The following is a 10,571-nucleotide window of genomic DNA, read 5'->3' on the forward strand; positions in this document are numbered from 1 at the left end:
ACGAAACGATATGAGTGATATAACATAAGACCAATCTGTGTAAAAGTAATTAGAAAGTCTTATTAGGAATCATAAACACAGTACTAAATCATCTAATACATAATGATGCATGCCTGATTTACCTCGACCGTTATATACTATAAATTTGATGGGGGAAAATCATCGAATTGTTGCAATGCTGCAAGAACTTCTGTTGTATGATAATCAGTTAATATTTGTACAAGCGTAGACGCTCATACAAAAAAATACATGTAAGGGAATCTATATAATATAATGAACGCCCATAATCTTACACACATAAAAGGACTAAGAGAAAGGAAACAGGTCACTCCTGTCCCACAAACTTATTAGTAGTCTGTGAAATCGGGTGGGCTCTTAAAGACAAAAAGTTGCCTGCATATGTAGCATACAGTGTCTTCAGTACAGCCTTTGACAAATAACCGGCTTTTATAAAGGTTAAGTAATATCGAGGTTTGAAGCAATTTAATAATTTGAATAAATGGCTTCCTAGTTAGGTGCTAAAAATGAATACGGATGAACTCAAAGTTGTGTAGCTGGGAAACCGTGCCTAGCGGAATGCCTAAGGGTACAGTTTTGTGGCAATACTGTCTTTATAATATTGATAAGATAACCTTTCACTACAAGTACTCATTCTGGTTGTATGTTTAACTGGACAGTATGTAAAATCACACTTGTAGCGGTAAATAAATCCCTAAAATCAATAGCTCCGTAAGTCTTCTATATTTGATGCGGACTGGATTGGTTTTAATAGACTTACCTAGACGAAAGCACTCGCCCATGCATCCGCACCAGGTCACGGGTGAGTACACTTCTCCTACAATCTCTGGTCAGCTTAGATTAGTCACTTCTCGGTATATCGATATTCTGTCAAACATATGTTCGAGCCTCTTTGCTTCTGATTTCTGATTTAACTGGGTTAGCACATTTCGATTGTAAAAGGTATTACTGGTTAGGGCGTTGTCAAGCTCCGAATATTTGTAGCATCTCTACTCTTGTGTGTAAATGACCTTCTTAACTTCCTATCAACATCGGCTTTGTTATGTGCTGACGATGCCAAAATATAGAGCGATGAAAAATAGGGATTATAGATTGGAGCTTCGAAACGAACTGGAGAAATTGTCCGAATGGTCTAGAATTTGACAGTTCCCGATAGATGCTTCGAGGTGCATTGTAATGCATATTGGTTAACAAGTTACAGATACACGGTAAATAACAGTGAGCTACCCGTTGTCAAGACACAATTACTTATGTGTCACCGTTAGCCAAGACTTATAAACTACTGTACACTGCTGTGCGATAGACGCCAAAGGTTCCGGGACCCCATAGTCAATACGTAAGGCCCTTCACCATGTCGATACAAAAGCCTCTTTAACCTTGTATACAGTATTTATGCGTCCTAAACTTGATTATTGTATACAAGCGGCTAGTCCTTGCCTAAAGAGAGACAGTGAACCGGTGGGTAAGGTTCAAAGAACCGCAATTAAGCCAATTCGTCGAATATAGAAGCTCCCGTATGATGCTCGACTAGCCAAACTAAACTAATTTCCATTGTTCTGTCGAAGAATCAGATGCGACTTGGTCACAGATTTTATACTACTTGGTGGTAAATTTACATCTGATATGCCCTCATTTGTCTTCCAAAACAGAAAATTTACGAGGACACTCCAGAAGTGTTCACAAGCCAAGAATAAATCACTTGTTAGCTGACGATCCACCTTCTCATCGAATCGTCAACAAATGGAATTCACCGCTTCAACACGTGATTGAAGCTGCATCTGTCGACGCTTTCAAAAGTAAGTTGGATGAACTGAGAGACCACCATTGCCAGAACCGATATAGGCTACCTAGCCTCCAATCCTTCCCACACTGAAACTGGAAGGAGTGATGAACTTTCTGTTTCTTGAGATTTGCATCTGGGTAGTGAGAGAGCTATCTTGGCGATGGAAAGGTGTGCTTCTTGTTGTGTTCTTTTTGAGCCTGAAGGGTAAAATAATTAAGTTGATAATAGTGGAAGTGTTTGTGGAGTAACACTGAAAGTAGTCTTCCTCAAATCCTAAAGTGAATTTTGTGTCTTGTTGTGAAAAACCCTAAAAACGGTGCTGTTATATCGCCTTTGGTAGCGAGTTCTATAAATTACTGTTTCTTACCACGACAAATTGTGAACGTAATTCGCATTTGGTGTGGAAGTGATTTGGTGGTATACTGTGGCTAAGAGTATTATGAAGGACGTGATATAAAAGAATCGTATTCCCCTTATACTTCTTTACTCCACAGGTTTACTGGTTAGAGCTTTCTGAAAATCCAAGCGTTATTTGCATTTTATTCCCAGCATCTGCTTAGTTCCTCTTCTTTGAGAATTTGACAAGAGTGAAACAGTCCTCTGAAGGAGTGTAGACGATGCTGGCATTTTTTCAGGTGGTTTCCTAGACACTGAAGATAGTTTTAAATATTTCTATAACCAAGCTAGCTAATGGTTTTAAACAGAACCCGAAGATAGAGTGTGCTTTGTTGGTTTAAGGATGTTAAAAATAAGAGACATTTGGAGTGCCACAAAAAGTGATATTGAGTTCTTTTCTAGGGGCGAAAAGTGTGATGCTGGAATCACTCATAAAGTAACGGGTAGATATGGTATCACTGGTGTTTGCCATTAACGTTGCATACTTGCTAAAATTGCGGTGAGGACTTCTATTGGTCCAGTCATATATCCTATCCTGGTCTTTTTGAAGAGGCAAGATAGCAGTTGGACTTAGAATCTATCGCTTGGTCATAAGATCGTCTCCGTTTAGTACAGTTTTTAAGGCTGTGTGGGATGGCCAAAGTAGTTTTTGTAATTAGTATTGTTACTTTTTGCATTCTTCATCGATTCTTACAACTTATACCGTTACCATTACTGCCTGTAAAATTTTCGTTTGAGAAGCATGATCTTTGACCTTCCGTTTCGGTTTGTGAACATATATAATGAGAACCATTGATAGTCGCCCACGAAAACTCGGCTCCACACATAAGCTGTGCTGGTTTCTGGACATGCCAATCTATTCATTCTTCTCAGGCCACCTTTTGGTTTCGTCACCTACTTGCCTATTCACCCTAACATTTTATATGATCGTATATGTGTTGATTGCTTATCTTTGTAATTATATGCCTGTAATATTTTTCGGCTGACTATAAATATTGAGTAACTCCTGGTTAAGTTGAATTGGCTCACATGCCTTCTCCGATCCGTTTCACTTCGCTCTTTCTGTTATATCCTAGTGAAGATTAAATTACGGGTAACTTTCAAGGACTATTAATGGACAAATTTTCTTATTGTATAATTATTCAATTATTAGATTGTGTATATTTATATTCCTCTTATTATAAGCTTCATTTTGACCTACGATTTATTATTATACGGTTTACTGTCCCTAAATTATGCTCAGTTTATTAATTACTGCCTCCCACGTTCACAGCCACTTTTTGGCTTTATTGTGTACAAATATTATTTCCTATCTTATGGTGCGTTGCGGTCTGTTCGTTTGATATATAGACACAGTATTTTTGAAATATATGATTTGCACAGTGGAAGCTGGTATTGGTGTTCTGGACTCAAGTGGACGGGCTAGGTGCACATAGAACCAATAAGGAAGCCAGGCTTTCCATACCGGTCAAACGTCATTGGTTTGGCACAGTGCTAAGATTGTATAAGTCGCATTTCGATCGGCGGATAAACCACGTGATAAAAAGCCGGACATAAAGTCACAACACTCCTCTTTACGTTCTCCCCTTCGTTTCCCTGATTATCTGATCAAATCAGTGAGTTCATGAAATATACGTATTTAAAATCCATTCTCGTATTTGACTTATTTTTCATTCCGTTGTCCAATAGCGCGATTTCAGTCAATGGTTATATACGAAGATAGACGACATAAATATTTATATGAAAATCAGCATACAATGCAACTGAAGACAATATACAGGGCTACTAAAGAAGGAAAACAACGAGGATCGTCAAAAAGTATTTTGTGTAATTTTTCGTAGTTTTTTTACTGCTTGCAAAATAAATCAAGTTTAACTATTCTCTGAAAGTCTAGAATGATGGACAGATCGTAAACAAATACTTCATTTGTCATTTAAATCGAGACATACGTAGTAAAGAGAACTTCAACGGCTAGAAAAGTTTCTCGAAAGTAAACCTAAAACCACTTTACTGGACAACCACTAATGCCATCTATTTTAAGTTTAATTACGGGGATATCTTTCTTTTATTTCCAGTCGAATGGTAGTCTGCTGTTGACAAAAGAGAACTTGAATATAGTATTAAAAGGCGAGTGAAGAACGTCAGGACTCAGAGTCAGCTACTGTCTGAGCCACCAAACCTAAGTGAGCCCAAATACATCAGAATCTCTTGATTTTGAGGGTTCGAACTCGACAAAACATAGGTCAACATGAGGAAAGATTGGGCAGGTTTTATTAGAACTAGGTATAAGAGAATGACCATTATTGGCATGAAATAGGATCTGTGTACTGTTGACAACTTTTAAATAATACTGCCTGATGTTACTCTCAGAAGCCATTCACAGAGAAATTACTAGCGACCAGAGCCCTAACAATAGGTTGGCTCTGCATAGTATCTTTCAACCTACCTAATACATGTTACCATGATAAGTTGTGATTTTTCACCCCCGTTAACAGAATCGAGTTGTATCACTTGACACTGAATAAAGCAAGATACCTAAGGTTTGTAGTCATTTCTAGGTTGATTGATGGAGAAGTATGGGCTCGATGTTCTGATTTGAATCTACGTGATTTTATAATCTATTCTTGGGCACAAGTAGACTGAGGCTTAGATGCCTTCTTCGAAGCTGAGTGAGCTGATTGCACGGGGAGTAGTCTATAATTGCTCACAGTTTTAGTTGCTTGCGATTTAGCATCTAAGCAAAAGCAAATTCTAGGTTTGTTCTCAAGTCTTTTCGAACATTGGGCGGTTTGTTATTGAAGATATGATATCGGCGAGGAACCGTTGCTTCGTCTAAGGACTTTCCTAAGGGGCTATCATCTGTTTTATAAATATTGTTGGCTGGCTGGACTTCCTAATTATTCGTGTGCCTGCGGTAAACGGATTGGAACTGTTTTTCACGCGTTCGTATCAAAGTTAAATCCTACAGGTTGCAAACATTCGTTTTTGTTTAATCTGGTAGTACTACGTAGTATTCTGTGACTATGTATATCGTGGTTATGTAATATGTTGCTGCAAAAGTGTCTAATAGAATTATTAATTCTATTCACCACTGACATTAATTACGGACTTTGCTGTTCAACAGTGCCGTTAAATCTAAGTTAATGGGGCTTGCCATCAACGCTAATAAATTTAGTATCATAGGTAGTTGTTTATTCTGTTTTCTGGTTGAGAGTAACTGGAGTAATTTTCAATGCAGAACTTTCCATTCTAAGTATTTGATTCGCATAAACAGAACTTGAGGGTGATATACCCCTATTCATGTGAGGGGGTCCATTTTCAGTTTACTATTCGCTGGTTGGAAGCGAGTTTTTATTGGAGGTTGATCACACTTGAGAAAATGCTGCAGATGTCTGCACCAGTGTCTGTGAGATAACGAACAGTCATCACAGGTGGTGTATTACTGGCAACCGCAACTATCGCAAAAACATGTTTGAATAAGTTACTGATGCTATAACAGTGGTAGTAAATCTGAAGCTTGTACAGCTGAAAAGTTTACCATATTTTTTCAATCGTTTAATGAAGATTACGTAGTAGTGTTCAATGTCTTCATTCAGTCCCGAACTTATGCCATATTTGCGTACTCCATTTGGAATTTCTGTCATGACAGGAATATAAAACACATTTTCAAAGTGCTCTAGACGCCTAAGGTAAAATCAATAAGGAAATGTGCTTCAGACATCAGCATTCATCTATCAAACGAGCGAAAAATGCCAGTAAGTGGAGAATACACTCTAGTTAGTTTACGTCAAAACCACTCATTTAACTCTGGTCAAAAACCTTATCCTTCCCATTGCTCATGAAGGGCCAAACCAAGAAGGATGGTTTTTGCAAACACAAGCCCTACATAAATTTCATGGAACTGGTGGTTCGCTAAATTCAACAGTTTGAGGGGCAATCGGGGGTATTTTAAGGCGCAAATTTTGACTCCTACCACGGTAAAACGAGAATGGCGTTTGATTTGAGGTTATTTGTTCGTTGAATGGTTATATTAATAACTTTAATTGAGCTGCTATGGTTAGGCCGATGCTTATCTTGCAAAAATCCGTTTATAACAGTCTTTACTCGAAGACGTGTTCAAAAACATCGTACCGTTTCCACAAACCTAAATATTCTTCTTCTTTAGTTACGATGACAGAATATTTGTCGAGACAGCGGACGTTCTTATAAAAAACGGTTGCACAGGGAAAACGTGCTATGGAACTTAATAATTCATCCTCCTCACTTATCAAACTCCTTAAAAATATACTTAAACTTTGGAAATCGAAGGGAGGAATAATATTTATTAAGTTCAAACAAGCATACCACGATCGTAAACTTATTACGAAACTATTTATGAACATTTTCTTCCCTTATGAACTGACGAAAAACCACACGATGCAGAAGCAATCCCAGTACTTTCCTGTGCTATTACTAATGTAGACGTCAATGTATAGAACATTTCCAAGGCAATTAACACAACGAAAAACTTCTACACTGACGGGCCGGATGGTGTTTTAGCTAGCCTGCTAAAAATTAGAGATGATCTGCGTGTTTTACTCCCCAAAATATTTGCGACATCACTCTTTACAGCGTGTTACCCTACAGCCTGGAAAACTACACATATCATTCTCAAAATTAAGACAGGACCTAAAGCAAATGTCGAATATTACCGGCTCGTAAAAGTAACCTCATTGGTATTTGTAGCGATGGAAAAAGTAGCTAAGGCGGCAGTAGCCCAACATCTACTTACTAATAACCACATCGCGATCTCACAGTATGGGTTCCTTAGGTCCACGTCATGGGATACATGCCTAGTGAGAAAGATTGGTTCAGCGAAGAGTTTCCTTTTCGGCAAATTCATTTTCAAACTATACAATCGTAAATATATACTTATTTTTCAGGATGGTACTTACAATAATAATGATAACAAAACTTCTGTTAGACATGGTAGCATTAAGGTAGAACAAACGAAGGAGTTCGAATCTTTTTAAACAGGGAAACTAATAGTAGTCTGATTGTTGAGGGCTTAAATATTCACCATAAAGACTGATAGGGAGATCATCATTGGGAAAGAATGACGCCGCATGATAAGATAAAGTGTTGAAATTGCGATGCAATGTAATAAAAGGATCATAGAAGCAAAAATAAATCAGTTGGGGGCAGAAGGTTTATGGAGAAGATAGAAGGATAAGTGGATATCCATAAAGGAACAAGAGTTTGAAAAACATTATGGGACATTAAGACCATGGTAGAAGAAAAGTTTATAATAATTTATATTCTGAAAATAATAATTATAGAATTCACGCCAGTTTACAAGCATGATCAATTTGATATAAATAGTAACATTAGATGTGCGGAACAGACATGTGATAGAAGAAAGTTTTAAGTATACTAGTTCAGTAGTTGTTTAGGCAGTATATGTACTAGTCTCTTTTTAAGACACAATTTAGTTTTTCCAGATGTCTGTCTATTGCTTCGTAAATGTTAAGAAGATGCAATATGGCTGCCGTTGGCAGACTTCTACTCCTCTTGTAGATGACTTTGAACACAGATTCGGTCTTGGTTGAGTGACCTGTGCCCACAAGATGTTCGATTATTGAACTTCTTACTGAGTCGTTTCCGCCTTTTGTTAGCCACGTTTGGTAATGTTCTTGAATTCTTTTGGATAAATTACTAACCGAACGACCTAAACACCTGGCTCAATATGACCAGATAATCTGATAAATGCTCATTGAGTTGGTTAGATGAGATAACTTACCCTTAAGATTGTTGATGAACAAAGATCGGTTGTGGAATACTAATCGCGACTTTGCAGCGAAGAAGGTTCTCTTTAAAGAATCACGAATCCACCTGTTTAAAATGTTTGTAGTACTACTACACTTGGGGTCGAAGTTCATGTATAATGTTTTCTTTTAAACTTAGGTCATTTGTGTTTTAGACGGTTTAGTGTTTTATGCTCGTGTCCACATATATCGGAGGATACCCATTTTTGTTATGTATTTCCTTCGAGAAGCCCAGTTCGTCTATGACAACGGGAATGCAAATGCTTTATATTCTTGTAGCGAGTGATATTATGGGGTTTCGTTTTCGGCTATTGGGGACCCAGCTGTGGAAACTTGATAGTTGGCCATTCTATATGGGTTACCTGTATATACATATATATATCGAAAAAGCTGTTTCATATATTTGTACATGAAGCAACATAATAATCTTAGACGGAAATAATATTTTAGACTACTTATCTCTGCACCTCCCAATTTTTACCAATACGGACTTTTAGTTTATATATGTATCACATACCGTACTCACTTTCATTGTTTGATACTAATTACTTTACTATATAAGGCTATCTTTCGTGTCATATATATGTTAAAATTTATACAACGTGCTTCTTGATGTTCCATTTTGCCTTCACACATATACTGACATACAAACTACATCTCTCCTACGATCTAACTGCCATTCTCTCTTCTTGTTTTCGACACCATCACTAATCCTCATGATATATTCACTCTTGTGTTAAACATAAGTTTTGATTTCTAGACTACCTTGAGCCCTCGGCATTGATTTTTTTCATCTATTTTTATTTTCAACATTTAGTTCAATCCATCTGCTATTTGTCAATTTCTTATCATTCTACAAAAGAAAATAAAGGCCCCTACTTCTGGGCGTCCAACCAAACGTAGGAAAGCGACACAATCTAACGCTACTACCGAAACGATTTCCGACAGTTTCAACGAGACGAGTTACTCCGTTCATCCAAAGGCAGACAAGCTTATACCGCTTGTCTCCATTACAGACATGTTGAAGAATCTATTGATAGACAATAATGATAATCACAACTGCAACCATATGGATCATATGAAAATGTCGCAAGTTGACATGAACATTCTCAATCCGCTTAAATATCTCATCAACCCCAACCTCACAGAGAGTATAGGTCAAATGAATGACATAAATAATTTCCCAGATCGTGTTGCATCAGAAGTATTTGAAAGAATAAGACGATCTAACAATGCAGTTGTGTTTAATATACCGGATACACATGCCCTTAAAAATATCAAATCTAGTCTGCTTAGAGCCAGCAATATGTGTGTGCACAAGATTAAAAAGAAGTCATCCTGGTATGCACTCACTAATATTGTTCAAATTCAGCTCATCTGTAGACGCCAGTGAGTTTTTAACTTCCTCCAATTCATTGAGACAAAAACAGATTTTCAAAGATATTAAGGCTCTTCCGGATAAAACACCATGCCAGCGAAAAGCAGGAAGAAATAGCTACAGACCACCAGCGTCACACTCCAAAACGCATCATAATCCTAACGGTCGAAAAAATTAAGTCCGATTCTAAGAGGACGTCTAGCTTTACAAGTATGCTGCTACTGAACAACTCTTCTGAATCTCCTAAAGTTCAAAACCCAGAAGAAAGTAATCCCGATGTAGGTGGTGTCCATCCTCTTAAGAATGTTGACTTAGATCTAACTCTAAGTAGTTATGCTGGTAACGAATGGGATAAAACAGTCCAAATCCCTGTTAGTGCAACACCCAGTTACAGTAAATGTGCAACGGATCGCGAAAAAACTAGTCATGACGATATATCCGAACCTTGCAATTATCGCAAGGATGTTAAACAACACACGATTCTCCCTACATTATGAGGGAGCCAAAATTAACCACAAACTTTCAAATAAACGTTTGGAACACGTTACACATACATCAGGTATAAAATGTAACACGAATTTTAAATGGTCACTTGGTCGCACACACAGACCTGATAGCCTTCTTGGTCAGGCTCCCCACATGTACATTATGCCTTTATCAGGTGTTATATTCACTAGCAATGAGAAGACTTTATTTGTAATTCCACCGGCTTTTCTGTCGGCAACGGTAAACATATTTCAAATGATGACAAAGCTGTTGAATCTATTTCCCCTCGCAAAACAACTCTGACCTTAGCCAATCCTACGAGTATTCATTAAACTACCTGTTGCGATTTATACTCTAACTTGCTTCAACATGATAACTCTTAATTTCCTAATCTTTCGTTCATACCCGCTCTCTGACCAATAAAATTACTCATCTCAAAACCCTTTTATCCCTTGTAAATCCAACCATTTTACTTATTACGGAAACGTGGTGCAAATCATCTATATCCGATTACTCCCCGCATGTAGATAACTACGTTTTCTTTAGAACCGATGGATGTCATGGATTAAGAGACGACACAATTATCTGCGTCCGTTCGGACGTTCATGGGGTTCGACCCCGGCACCAGGCCGATATAATAAGTTAGTTCAAAAACTAGAACCTCGTGGATGAGACCAAAAGTTCCGAAAACCGACTAGGAGGAATA

Source organism: Schistosoma haematobium, chromosome ZW, assembly GCF_000699445.3.
Source record: "Schistosoma haematobium chromosome ZW, whole genome shotgun sequence".
In the NCBI taxonomy this organism is placed as follows: Eukaryota; Metazoa; Platyhelminthes; class Trematoda; order Strigeidida; family Schistosomatidae; genus Schistosoma; species Schistosoma haematobium.